This window comes from Candoia aspera, chromosome 13 (assembly GCF_035149785.1).
Source record: "Candoia aspera isolate rCanAsp1 chromosome 13, rCanAsp1.hap2, whole genome shotgun sequence".
NCBI classification, from domain to species: Eukaryota; Metazoa; Chordata; class Lepidosauria; order Squamata; family Boidae; genus Candoia; species Candoia aspera.
The window spans coordinates 19233652-19248908 of NC_086165.1; positions in this window are offsets into that span (position 1 = coordinate 19233652).

Consider the following 15257-nt stretch of genomic DNA (forward strand, 5'->3'; position numbering starts at 1 on the left):
CTGAAAATTCTATTAAGCTTTAAATTCAGTTTTTGGAGCCTAGCCCAGGAATTGTGTTATTTATGACTTTGATAAATGCCAAGTTTCCCAAGACTTTGTTTATGCTTTAGTATGACAAGCCCTCTGGAAATTTTCTTAGACCTAATTGAAGTCCAGTTTCCATTTTGTTTTTAGCACACACAAGCCTTAATTTTCTCACCTCCTGTTAACTTTTATATTTCATTCTTCGATGTTGTCATAGATTTTGCTTAGCTTAGCTTACAGTATTTGCACCTCTAATACTGCCTTTGACTATTTTAACGTAGCCTCTCCTGCATAACTTGATCAAAGAGCAGTGATGTGACTGTAATGCAGAATGCTGTTTGAAGGAAATGCATGCAATCCATTAAGTTTTCTTCTCCTGACCTCTGTGCAGATTTCATCAAGCAGAACAGATGCTGCATCTCAGATAAACTAAGCTTTATATGATTCTCTGTAAAAGGCTACAGGAAAACCCAGTAGAGCATACTCAAAGATTTGTATTGGAGTAGCAGTGTGTTTTTAAACTTTGGACTCTTAACCAAAACTGGTGGAAAAGAAGCTATCCCTTTTCCTGAACAACATGCTGCATTTCTTTATTTCAAGTTAATTTTGCCTTGCCTATTGTTAATATTTTTAACATCTAGCTCCAATCATTCCCTTAACTGCGATAACTCACTGAATTGGACTCTTGTGACATACTTAGTTCATTCTAAAGACCTGTCCTTGGTGCTTTGGGGGTAATCATACAACTTCTGCAGCCTCCTTTTCCAGGCTGAAAGAGCTCTAAATCTTACATGGGAAAGAAAAAAATACAAAGGCTTGTAGAAAGAGAGCGGGCAGGCAAGCCTCTTAGAACACAGCCGAATCTAATCTAAAGCCTGCCAGCCCAGTAGAAGCTCCTTTGATAAAAAATCACAGGGAAGAGCCGACAAGGGTAAATGCATTTTTATATTTCTGCAAGTTTGCAAAGTACAACCAAGCATGTGTATTGTTATTGGCTGACTACCGTATGTTTAAACAGTAAAGCACATACCCTTTGGCTGATCTAATAAAAATAATATAAAAACCCTATTGCAAAGCAGCCGTTAAGTTTTTGACAGTATCTTGAGTTTGTTTTCTGCACTGAACCAACATGGTTCTTTTTTTTTCCTTTGCTTACATCTGTTTGAATCTGGCTGATCATGGCTATCAGTGAACCTTGGTTTAGCAAAGCACAGCTGAGCAAAATGTGAGCCCAGCCGCTAAAAGGTAGCTTCATGGGATGGATACAAAAGAAGAGCAGTTTCAGATGAAATATTCATCGGGAGGACTTAACCTAAGCACTCCTCAAGCCACAATTGGCCCCACATTAAGCCACAGCACATTTTGGCTGAGTGTGTTATGTGAACATGCCAGTGTGGCTGGCAACATTAAGCAAAGGCTCAACGTACCAATGTCATGCCAAACAATGGTAGAGAGTTAGCAAGGGCACATGGGCTAGCATCCAGTCCCCAGTCACATGAGGCTAGATGACCCAGGTGCAAGTTTACTTGAAGCCATTTATATCGTTCAAGCCAGAGCAGCCACTCTCGTCTATCTGTAGGAACCATGATTTGAAATTCGTACCCCAACTTGCTGTCAAATCCCATTTTCTGCAGAAAAAAGTGGCACCTGCTATGGGTTTGCGCACTCAGTGAATTCTTGAGTAGGACAGCAGTTGCTAACCATGTACAGTACGGTGGTTCCATACGTTTTCAAAACAAGCCACTGCATGAATATCTTGGGTTCAGCTCTTGCCACTTTGAAGTAGATGTGGGATGCTAAAGCAATCTGCGCCACAGAGTTGAACCAGGGCTGAGGGGACAAGTGACTTTCCTGCCATTGCAGAACTTCAGCAGGTCCAGCTAACGTGGCCATGGTGAGGGATGATGGATGTTGTAGTTAAGCAGCATGTGGAGGGTCACAAGTTCTCCCAATAATGGTACACACAACATTGTTAGACAAAGCATTAGTCTTCGAATACAGCCAAGCCAAGCTGCACCTTATTGATTTAGAGATCTGCAGCAGATTATGCCAGAGCATCTGTTGATTTAGGGCTGTTTTTCTGACTCTGGTCTGAAGAAAGGTCGGCAAGGGCATAGAAGCCCATTAGGAACTGTCGCTTCTTTCTCAAAAACAAACTCAGGTGGTATCTGTACACAGCCCTTTATTTACCCTATCTATTTCAGTTCTCTGCTTAATTGTCTGTTTGGCAGTGCTCTTACTGCTCCTGTGTTGTCTTAATGCAGTTTCAAGGAACAATGAAACACAGATGTGTGGAGTGTAGCAGTCCAAACATTGATTTTAATGGTAGGAAACCCTGTTATGTTATATTGTGCTTTAGAACTAGACACTAGACTGGGAAGGAGAGGGAGAGATTTGCTACCTTGAGAAAAAAAAACATGCCACTCTTGCCAAGTAAGCCCAGTGTGGGTTCCCGGTGGGGGGAAAGGAAATTAAAGAGGCAAAACAGATATTCCTCCACTCAGCTGTCTATGGGAAATCAACCACAAAAGGATTAAAAGGGACTAGCTATCTAGGAAGAACATGATTGTTTTTGCCAGCTCCAGCTCCTTCCCCTTCATCAGCCAAGTTCAGGATGTGAGGTGAGTCCTAATTGGGACTGATAGACTCTCCGTGCTGTAGGTTAACATTCCTAGGAAAGTCAAGCTTTGAAGAAGAATTGTGGCTTTCCAGATGTTACTAAATTGCAACCAGCAGAGTCAGCCATGAGGAATTTATTCCACAGTTTCTGGAGGGGTGTCCTATTCCTGCTGTAGTCAAGTCTTCCCTAATCTGGTGCTTCCCAGATGGGCTGGGCTTCACTTCCATCCAACTGGCAACAGTGAGAGATTCTAGTAGTTCAACATCTGGAGGGCTGTAACTCATGGTTGTCAAAGCTTCCTCAGAGCCACTTTCATTGAAACGGAAAGGGTTGTTTTTTTTTAACGTTCTAGAGGACAATCCACAGAATCAGTTGCACTAGCAAAATGTGGGCCAATATGTAGAATTCCATCTTGGGCTTGGAGAAAATACCTTTATGGTCAGCACATCTAGTGCCAGCTTTCCAGTCTGTAAAAATAGAAAAGATCACAAATCAAAAAAGCTGCAGGGAAAGGTGACTGGTGCTTAAGTCCTACTGACCACAGTCAGCAATAAATAAATAGATGTGAATTTTGTCAGAATGAAGAAACCAGCAAATGACTTTTGAGTCCCACCCAGCTTTTGACAATATAAGATGCAGGGGTCAGCAACTGTGCTTTGCAATACTCCTCAAGGGCTTCTGTGAACTCCCAGTGCAGCCCCAAATTAAACATTTTTAGAAGGAAAAAAGTAATCTCGCAAAGAATCTCATTAGCTTTCAGCATTCATGCATGACACCCTTCAAGGACCTGGGCCTTTGCATGGAATTGTGTAACACAGCATTCAAAAACATGGCCAACTCTTCTGTAGCCAGCCATCTCCTCACCCAGAGTTCTCACCCAGTTTGCAACATGAGCTTCATGGCGGCTTTCCTTATTTTTTATTTATGTATTTATCATATTTTTTATCACCGCCCATCTCCCCCACATGGGGGACCCTGGGCGGTTCACAGAAAAACAATTTAAAATTCAATAAAATTATAAATAATACTAATATTTCAATAAATATAAAATACAATATAAAATACAATACAATCCAAATAAGGGCAGATCAATTCAGCCCATAAAGGATAAGGCTGGTCCCTGCAGGGCTAGGGAACTAACCAGCCCCAGGAATGGCTCTTCCTCTCCCCGCTCCAAGCATGGTGACAAAACCAGGTTTTCAGCTGTTTTCTGAAGTCCGGAAGAGAGGCGGCTAACCGTATTTCCGGGGGAAGGATGTTCCAAAGGGCGGGAGCTACTGCAGAGAAGGCCCGCCTCCTGGACCCCGCCAGATGGAATTCTCTTGCAGACGGGGACCGTAGCATGCCCTCTCTGCATGACCGGGTGGGATGGGTTGATGTGATGGGGTAACCTGGACCCATGCCATGTAGGGCTTTAAAGGTGATAACCAACACTTTGAATTGGACCCGGAATTCCTCAGTATTTCAACAATAGGCTTGTGTACCCACAGACTGAAAAGTTGCCAAGGGCAATCGGGGTCCACACATTAGGACAGGTTTTACCTCTTCAACTGCCCAACGATTGACATCTATAGTGTGCAGTGCAAGTTTTGATTCAAACCACTGTGAATCTTCAGCCATAGCTTGAAAAGTAAGACGAGAACTTGTGGGCAGATGGGAAACAAGGAATGTGTTATTCAAAGCCACTGCTCCATGTGCTTGCAGCCAAATGCATTTCATAAGAATGAAGTCCACCTGGATTTTTGACACCTGGTGCCTTGCACCTTACCCCCAAACCAGCATTATTTTGCAGTACTGCCTAAGGTGCATTTGTGGTGAGATCTATTGGAGATGTTACCAAATCAGCATGCCTCATTTAGCATATGTACAGTATGTGTGAGGAAGCTGTTTGTTGCCACTCCCACTTCCTCTCTGTTCCTCCTTCCACCGACTGAGGAGGGAGCAATGCATGCTGCTCTCTCTCCCTCCATTATGGCCACATGCTTGGGCCTTGAAGGCCCAAGGATTCATCTCATTTTCTCCATGCAGCTCTTAGCAGCTATGAGGGCTAAGAGTTCATTAAGTTTAGGGAACAGAAGAAACAAGGAATCTTCATTTTTCCACTGAAGATGGATGTAACTGAACCAAGAATAAAATCAATAAGACTCTTTTTACTTTTAAACCTACTTTGTCTAAGCATGTGGTTCTTTATGTTTGGGAAGATCAATAACCTGTATTTCTCTAACGTGCTCATTAAAGGTATTTAAGATAATATTCTTTTTCTGTGCGCAGCTTCTCCACTGTGTTAAGCTCTGCTCCATTCAGTGGTCCTAGCTGTCCACTAATGGCTTCAAGATCCTTGTTCCACTTCCCTCTGCCTCTCCACCCCCTTGGATGGATGGATGGATGGATGGATGGATGGATGATATGCCATCAAGTCATTTTGGACACCTAGCGACCACATAGATAGATTTTCTCCATGACGATCTGTCCCTAACCTGGTCTTTCAAGTCTCCCACTGGTACTGTCATGAGCACTGATGGTGAGCAGGAGGGGGCCCCTGTCCAGGGGGGAAAACGCATGTGTAGTAGCAAGAATTTGAGCTGTCATTCAAAGAGACATAGAACAGACCCTGACTTTTGGGGTTTTCTCATGCTTCTTCAGTTTGTTAGGATTTTCTGTCTAATGTAGCAGTAATAAAACACTAGAGACCTATATCTCATCTCGGCGTGGTTCCTGCTTGTTAGGACAGGTACCTCCATCACCACTGTGACTGAATCCATCCACCTTGCTGCTAGTTGTCCCCTTCTTCTCTTTCCTTCCACCTTTCCCAGCATCAGAGCCTTTTCCAGAGAGCTAGGCCTTCACATAATGTGTCCAAATCCACCACCTTGCACTCTCCTAATTTGAATCCCCAGTTCAAACCCATAAGTTATCTTTAGTTTCATAATTTTGTCCGCTCAAGTGGTTCAATAAAGCCAGTCCTTGAAGTCTTACTGAAATAGTTGGCTGATTCCATCTGCTCTACCAACACATTGTGCAGAAGGAACTTAAAAAAAACAAACAAAACTGTCCTAAACACAAAAGTATATACTGTAATAAAATTACTTAGTTCAGTAGAATAGGACATAAAGCAGAATCAGCTGTTGGAACAGCTACAGGCTGTGCTGTACTTGCCGTTCTTCAAGCCGTTCAGAGCAGCACAGATTGAAAGAAAAGCTACAGAGCCCGCAACACTTCCGTTTAGAGACTTGAAAAGCCATAAGGAAGACACTAAATAGTTTAGAGGCAAACTCTTCCCAACAGGGGAGGGGGGTGGCATGTAGAGAGCTATCCTTTGGTGGAATTAGTTTCTGCACTCTGCATCCTAAAGGCTGAAGTCCATCTTCCCAGGCACAATTAGATTTGACAAATAGCAGCTGGCAAGTCACATTATGCCCATAATGTGGTTTTCAGAACATAAGAAAATGATAGGCATTCAGCTCAAGGAGGGAGCACCAAGCTTCCAAATGGGATGTTAAGCTTGTCTAGGATGTGTGATGAAAGACAGTTGCTTTAACGTACTACTGAGTATAGTTACACAGCCTTGTAGCGCAAGCCTTCGAAGCCTGTAAATCTAGCAGAAACAAAACCAGCTTTCAGCCACCTAAAAGACTAACCAATTTAGGATGGAGTCAGCTTTCCTGGCCTGCCTTCTACTTCCTCAGATGCATGAAATAGTCTATAAATAATGTTATACATTAGCTACCTATTTGTGGGAGAGGGAGGGGGAAGAATGGTAAACAGTGGGGCCAGGAGGAAAACCTATGTAGAAAGCGCAGGCAGTGAAAATCACTTAAGAAGGGTCACTTGCAAAAGCGTAGCCATGGACATCATAAACCTCCCGGTGTTGGGGTAAGCCTCTTAGCACAAGAAGTTTAATTTCAACAAACGAATCTTTCAAAACCACAGGAAAGGCAGGCGGCAGACTGAATCCCTTGACGCACTGCAATTTGGCTGCGTCGTGTTGGAGTTGAGTTTTGAAATCACTTTGCTTTTTCTGATGGGCATGTCCTGTAGGACTGAAAGCTCACCCCATGGATCCATGAATATTGTCCTTTCTACATTAGGTTTGTTTCCATTTGATACTTTGTGTAGCTTAGAGTAGACTGCTGTGCCAATGTACCCACCTCCCTTGACACTCAGAAGGGAAAGAATGGCACCTCAACTTTGGAACACCCTCCCTTGGCATGGGGGGCTGACCGCAACGTGATATTCCTCTCCATGTCAGACATGGCATTTTAAAGCATAAATGGCTTATTTATCCTGTCAATTTTCACTTCTCAGCTGGGAAGGGGAGGGGAGGGGAGAGAGGGAGGAGGGAGGAGGGAGGGGAAGGAAAGGGAAAGAAAGGGAAAGGGGAAAGGGAAAGAGGAAAAGGGGAAGGAAGAGAGAAGAGAGGAGGGGAAGGGAAAGGGAAGGGAAGGGAAGGGAAGGGAAGGGAAGGGAAGGGAAGGGAAGGGAAGGGATGCATACACATTTTCAGGGGAGATGATGTTTGGTTCAATGGTGCACTGGTGAGAACGTTGGACCTAGACTGGGGTTGTGTTTATCCTCAATCATGGCAGCTCCCTACGAAACACCTGAACTTACCTCATCCGTTACTTTTAGTGGGATAAAATGAGGAGAACCACACATGCTTCGTTGAATTCTGTGAAGGAGAAGCAGGAGATAAAGGCAATAAGTGATTCAATGGCCATTCTGACTGGCTTGCGTATCTGAACTGGACAGCTTATTCCATTTGTCTCATTTTTAAATGTAATGCATGTCCCAGATTTTTTTTTTAATCCATCTTCTTGTCCTCTGTCTCAGGCAGCAAAATGTCATACCAAATGATGGTACATTTTGTCAGAAACAAAACAAAACAACCCCCCACCCCCACAGACCTCTTCACAAACATCCCAACAATACCCAGGTTCCAATCACCTGTTTCTGCTACAATTACAGGCAGATCTCTCAGAATTGCAACAGCAGTGAAAGGACCAGAGGTGTTATGCATTCAACTGCCTAAAATTAATTCACACTTTCTTTTATATCTTTGCTCCTCCAACCTCCCACACCTCTTTAATCAACGTGGTCCCTACCTTAAAAAGGAAACATGCACAATTACAGAAGCTTGTCTGACTGGTGCCACTGTTTCAAAGGTAGGGACCAGGCTTTCTCCCTTCAATGGCCATTTTTCATTAAGGCAAGCTGGGCTGAGATGTGATGCGTAGAGAAATAATATGGGGCAAGAACTGGGTAAAGAGCTCCGAATTTAACTTCCTATGGAGATTTTTTTTAAAAAAAAAAGATTGGGGAATCTGCTAACAATGGGAAGGCCTCCATCCTTTCTTCCTGATCTTTTATATTAAAAAAAAAATCCTTTCTCACCCCTATGGGTTGTATGTATCTTCCTCAGCCTTGGGTCCTCCACCAGCGGCCTCGGAGTTTGAGGGTTTTGTGCAGGATCTGAGCTGTTCCAGGCTCTGCACTCTTCTGGACAGAGAGCTCTGATGTTGCTCCTGGGATCTGTTGGAGCCCCTCTCCCAGCTTGGGAGTCACAGCCCCAAATGCCCCTACTACCACTGGGACCACTTTGGCCTTCCCTTTCCACATCCTCTTTAGTCCCTCCTTCAGGCCCCGGTACTTCTCCAGGTTCTCATCCTCCTTCTTCCTGATGCTACTGTCACTGGGCACCGCTACATCTATCACCACCACTGTCTTCTGGTCCTTGTCTACTACCACAATGTCTGGTTGACTGGCCAGTACCTGCCTGTCTGTCTGGATCTGGAAGTCCCACAGGATCTTAGCCCTGTCATTCTGCATGACCGTCTGTGGAATCTCCCATCTGGACTTGGGAGGGTCTAGCCCATACAGTGTGCAGATGTTCCTGTACACAATGCCAGCTACTTGGTTGTGCCGTTCAGTGTATGCTGTTCCTGCCTGCATCTTACACCCTGCCCCTATGTGTTGGACTGTCTCTGAGGCCTCTCTGCACAGTCTGCACCTTGGGTCCTGTCTAGTGTGCTAGACAGACAGTCAGACGATAGATAGAGATAGCTTTTCAACCTTTTGGCTAAGATCAAGTGTAGTAGTGTAGTCTGTGTGTGTGTGTATAATTTTTATTAAAACTTTTCAAAGAGAAGATTAAAAATTAATACAAACTCATATAAAGTAAGGAAAGGAAAGTAAAAGAAAGACATCAAAGAGAAAGCAAAAAGTGCAAGAAAAAAAGTTAAAGAAAAATAGAAAAGAAAGAAAAAAGGAGGCAAAAAAAAGTGGCTTCCGATATTCTTCCCAGCAGTTATAAGTACAATTATATTTTAACCTCTCTCTCTAAAGTTACATCCTAATACTCTTTTTTCTATCATCTATCCCAGGTTTCTCAACCTTAGCAGCTTTAAGATGTGGAATTCTGGGACCTGAAGTCTACATATCTTAAAGTCGCCAAGGTTGAGGAACACTGTTGTATGTTCATCAGTATCACTTAGAACACCGAGGGTGCATTCAGTCAGAAAGCTTCTAAAGGCTTTTTTGTCCTCTTGATTCTCCTTAAAAGACATCTTGTGGAAAGAAAGGGGAATTAATAAGGAACTTGGTGGGAAAACAAGATGAACTGCTGATACGGTGAATGCAAAACATAGCATTTCTGGCATTGCCGCTACATGAAAAGGCTCTCCTAGTGGATAATGTTAATGCTTGCCTGGAACAAGTGGACAAATAAAAGAATGGTTACATAACAAACACATTTACTCTCTTAATCTCCATTTTCCCTGAGCTTTCGCTTGCTTTCAGCTCAGTTTTTTATTTCCTGCTCCCACCCATCCTTACGCATTTGAAGTTCCTTGCAATTCAGAGGGGGAGTAAGAAGATCCCACCCACCTCAGCTACGTTTTATAATGTATTTTGCCGTGAGATTTATAGCAACGTTGCATATAGTAGAAAAATTGCCATTAAACAGGCACGGACAAGATTATAAAACAGCAATAAAATCAACCCTAATGCACAGCTGGGTATTTATGTCTACCATCTGCTCGTGGGATCTCTCTTTTCTTTGCTGAAAACCTTTTACCATGTATACCCTACACGAAATATAAAATTAAAGTCCACCCTGAAAGCTTGCTCGCCCTCCCAAACACAGACACAGACACACTTATCATGCAGTCATCTGCGGGGTCTCCTCAGGTTGCCAAGTCATCATCTAGATTAGCTTGTTTTCTTGTCATAGTTGTGGTTTAAAACACACACACACACATCATTTAGCTTTCAAGGGCCAGGCAAAGCATGTCCAGTTTTTTCAAGATCAGCCAAGGTGTCCTAGAGGCTGGGACCCACAGATTACAACACTTCTGTGGATTTAATTTTTTAGAAAAGCAAACTCACTAACTTCTTTGCATTTCAATCGGTGTTCTGGACAGCATTGCCCATATGTCAACAAAGGCTGCCTAGGGTGGCATCTGCGTTTTCAGCCATTATTAATGAGATGAGTGGCACGGTTTAGGCAGTGACCCTTGGCGTGTGAATAAGGGCCGTTATGATAAAGACCCAGGAGAATTCCTCTGCTCAGCTCTGCAGAACGTTGAAGGATATGCCATCCCAGGCACAATTATAATCACAGATAACTAGTCATACGGCTTTAATTATTTTAATTGCAGGGAGAAAATCTCTCTCTTGCTCGCTCCCTTTCTCTGGCAAGCTTGCAAGGAAGTGACAGGAAGCTGGGGAAGATAAGATTGCACTTTATCAATAAGGAGTGTATCGATTAATTCAATCTGTCAACATGGGGAATATATCACCTGTTGCTGGGCATTCATCCAAGGGTTATTGGATGGCAACAGTTATGATATTAAGGCAGCCCATCCGTCCATGGCTGGGTGTGTTGAACCACTGCTTGTAGGATAAACCACAATTAGCAGAGTTCAAGCTATAGGCTACAGTACAAGCCATGGTCTATAAGCCAATGTCTGAGCTTACATCAAGTCAAAATCAAAGAAACCACTTTATGACTAAGTGTAATAATCGAACCAGGTAATGCAGATATAAAATCTTTGAAGTGAGCTCAAATCATGCCGATTATATGGGTTTGCCTGGGTAGTTTTTTTGGAAACAGTATAGAAGTCATCTGCCATTGCCTTCAATAACTGTTTTTTTTAACAAACTTCCCAGTCTAATTCTACAGCTGTGGGATTTCCAAGTGGTCTCCTATCCTATTTTAAACAGATCTGACCAGAGTTAGCATTGGGAGATCAGCCAAAATATTGCTATGAAGTGAATTTATTTATTCATTTTCAGGACTTACTATATATGGCCGCCTATCTCATACAATGACTCTAGGTGGCTAACAACAATCCATAAAACATAGTTCAAAACATACCCTTCCCCCCAGGTGCCAGACCAGACTTCTTCACAGCTCAACCTCTCATCCGAGCCCAATGCTTGGGGGAACAGCCAGGTCTTCTCAACCCTCTGGAAGGCTAAAAGGGTAGGGGTCCCTCTGATCTCCGGTGGGAGGCTGTTCCAAAGGACAGGGGCAGCCACCAAGAAGGCACACCTCCGAGGTCCCATCAGATGGCAATATTTAAGGGAGGGAACCTGGAGCACACCCACCCTATCTAACCTAGTAGCATGGGCAGATACCCTCAGGGAAAGATGGTCCTGCAAGTAACCTGGGTGTGTGCCCTGCAGGGCCTTAAAGGGGATAACCAGCACCTTGAACTGCACCCAGAAAATAACTGGAAGCTGGCACAGCTCAGACAGCAATGGTGTTGCTGGGGTGAGCTGCGGGACCCCCAAAACTGCACCTGCCACTGCCTTCTGGACCAGTTCCAGCTTCCAGATGGTCTTCAAGGGTAGCTCCACGCAGGGCACGTTACAGCCGTCCATACGGGAGGTGACTAAGGTATGGGTGATTATGACCAAGGCCTCCCAGTTGAGGAATCATGAAGACCTCCAACTACACCATGGCTGACCGGTGTCCATCCAGTTTTTGTTCACATTTCTCCGACAAAGCTGGTATGGGATCCAGCTGCTTCTTGTTATAGTAGAACCAGGTTCCTGGGTTATAGCCTAAAGTGCGGAGAATAACCTCTGCTTTTTTCTGCAGAGATCAGCCTAGAGCAGTGTTTCTCAGCCTTGGCAACTTGAAGATGTGTGGACTTCAACTCCCAGAATACCCCAGCCAGCCATCTTCAAGTTGCCAAGGCTGAGAAACACTGCTCTAGAGTCCAGATCACAGGAAGGAATGCTTCTGCTTCATTTGGCAATGTTAGGCCATACTCACTATTCTGCCCAGCACAAACATTCAGCCTTTTCCTCCAACCACTGCTTCTGAAATTTCTCTCAGAGGAGAAAAGCATGTCAGTAAAATGTTCACAGGATGTCCTGGGCAGAATGGGTGGCCAAGGGTAAGGGAGAACATCTTTGTCTTTCACTGCAGCTTCCCCTCTATCAGTTCAATCCCAGGAGACAACGTTGTGCAGAAACTCTCCCATCACTTCCTACCAGAATATTGGCACAAAAACCCCCAGGAGACCTTCCAGAAGAATTCCCAAGCCCCCTGGGAGCAAGCAAATAAAATTGGAAGGCTTTTTTTTTTCTTTTTTCTTTGCAAGGCCAGAAAACTTTTGAGAGAGGATCAGGCTGATTTTGGCACCGCCTGCATGCAAATGACATCTTTTGCCTCATCAAGCCATGCTATAAAATCTCTCCCCCCCTTCATCTTTTTGCTCTTCTGGGTTTCTCTCCCCCCACCCGCCCGCCCGCCGCCCCCACAAACTCCCCCCAGCTTCGCTTCACTTTTCTGCCTGACTTTCAGCTTTCATAACCTAATCAGGCATTTTACTGGGTGAAACATCTCTATTAAGGCTCTCATTTCTCAGTCGTGCGATACAAAAACAGGGCTATAATTGAGGCTCTATAATTGACGCAACGGCTGAATATAGAAAAGGGCCCCATTAGCCAGGTCACTTCATTAGCATACATTACGTTCAACAAGATTGCTCTCTTCACCTCTGATTTATTAATGGGTGAATCCAGGCCCTCTGCTGGCACGTAGCAAGGTTCAGCTGCCTCCCTGTGAGAATAGGGGAGAGTCTGCATTACTGCTAGCAAAGCATCATTGCTGGGAAGGAGAACCAGCGTTTCAAGCCGGTTGCAATGGCATTGTCTTGGTTTGCTCGTCCAGCTAGGATGCATATCGCAAGCAGGCAGGGAACCTCCATGGTGCTAGGAAATCTTTTTCCAGTTGTTTCTACCCATCCAATCCAGTCTGGCAGGATGGGCATGCTCCAGGTCCCATTGGCCAGGGAATGCCAGTTGGCAGGGCCCAGGCAGCATGCCTTTTCTGGCCTTTCTTAAGGCCCTAAAGACCTGGTTCTGTGCCCAGGCCTGGAGTCCCAAGGGTGTGAAGGGTCCCATCTCCTGGTTGTGCTAACAACCATCGATCGTGACATCTTCCTCGTTTGCGGTGTATTTTAATTTTTGTATTTATGATGGAAATTTGTTTTTAGTTTATTTTAAGGCTGTTTGCCATCCAGAGTCACTTGCTGAGATAGGCGGCCTTACAAATTGAATGAACGAATGAATGAGACTCCTTTCTCTCCCTTCTCCTGGATATTTTCTAGGGATGCTCCAGAGATTGCTGAACAGCAAGTGTGATGTAGGGTTTGAGGATTGGAATACAGCACATGACACCAACTCACAACTGTGGCCCACAAAATGCTGCATAGCAGCGCAGTTCCTATTGTGAAGTATGTACAGTTCCTTCTGCATTATTCCAGTTTTTAATATTTGGTGAAATCTATATTTTTATAAGCCCATTATGGAATGAGGGGAGATTTCTCTCACAGAGCGTACTGGACCAGCATTGTACATGATAACTGCTGCAAGAATATTCTACACTTTCTCATGGAAAGCAGATAAAATTTCCTCTGTGGAAGAAAGGCTGATGGAATGGTGGGAGCATATACCTTGATGGCCAGAATAACTTCCTGTTTCAAAAGTAAATCTGACACAATATTTAAATCATTTTAGAAACCAATTCTGGATTATAATTCTCTACATGGGCTTGTACCAATTCCAAAATTTGAGTTTCTCTTGACATCAAGTCTTAATATTCTAACTGTCAGTGATCTGTATTGAAGGCTGTTGTATTTCCTAATCACATTTTATTATTTATACCAGTGTTTTTCAACTTTGGCAAGTTTAAGATGTATGGACTTTAAGATCTATGCTGGCTGGGGAAATCTGAGAGTTGAAGTCCACACATCTTAAACTTGCCAAGGTTGAAAAACACTGATTTATACGGCGTTTATTATTGTTGTCGATACTGACATATGACTTGGATTTTAACAATGATCTTTTATTTTTTTTATGAAATATATTTTGTAATGTAAAATCAGTTAATGAAACATTGAAAAAAATCACCTCATTCTAGAATGCTTGTCAATTTCCTGTTTATTCCCTTTATGTTTTCTTTGCCTTTCTTTTTTTTTTGTGGGGGGGCTTTTTTTCCTTGTTTATCTTTCCTTTTTTCCTGTGCAAAATGTTTCATAACAATATAAAAATGAAAATGAAACTGCCCAGGAGCTGAGATGCTGCCCAGGAAGGCAAAGATTCTGAGCACTGCATAGACATGTAGCTGGACCACAGGAAGGGTTCCAAGTAGAGGTCTCTGGTGACAGTGGCCTGACCACTCACTTTGGACCACCCTTGAAGGTCTCCTGGCAACAGCCAGGGTCTGAATGGCCAGGCCACAGAGACCTCATGCCAAGCAACAGGTCCTCAGGAAAGACTTGCCTGCGCTTACCCTCCCCAGAGAATGATGCTGCTTAGCATGAGAGGTCTGGAGTACCAACTCTGTGTGGTCTGGCCATCCAGGGAAGATGGACCAGGTGGCTAGGTCTTCCTAAGGGAAGGAAGGAGGAGGTGCTCAAGGTGGAAGACAGCCCCACCACAAGGCAAAGGAAGGACTCAGCCATGCAAGGAGACATAAAAGAAGAAAAGGGAAAGTGAATGAAAAAAAGGTGGATGAAAAAACAACTAAAGGAAAGAAAGATCTAATAGATGAGATATATGTAGCTCAGGACTGAACTGTGGAGTCCTTGGTGCTCTTTGAGCTTGGTTGTTGATGAATCAAGGAACTACCAAGGAGAAAACCACACCCCCACCAACACTGACAGGGCAAGCTAATGCATATAAATAGGAAGCAAACCCCACCCTCACTCGCACTGATGATGTTACATAGTCAGGTAATGAAACGTCTGCAAGCCAACCACCAAGCTCAGAGAGCACCAAGGACTCCACAGAAGGAAAGATTTCTCTGCAGCCAGAAAAGAGAAGGACCAGAAAAACAGGATTGGGGCAGCTCTTGGTGGGATGGGTTTTCTAGATTATGTCTAAAAACTATGTATTCATGCAGTTGTGAAATCAAATATTGGTGTTCGGGTTAATGAGAAACGCTGCCAGCTAAGTCTGGACTTGAACCAGTGTCTTCCCAGTCCCAATCTATCATCTTAACCATTATACCACCATCCCTCACCCCAACAAAAGGAAAAATAACTACGCCTTCTGGAAAGCAGGCTGATGGAATTCTGGAGAATGATTTATGAACAAG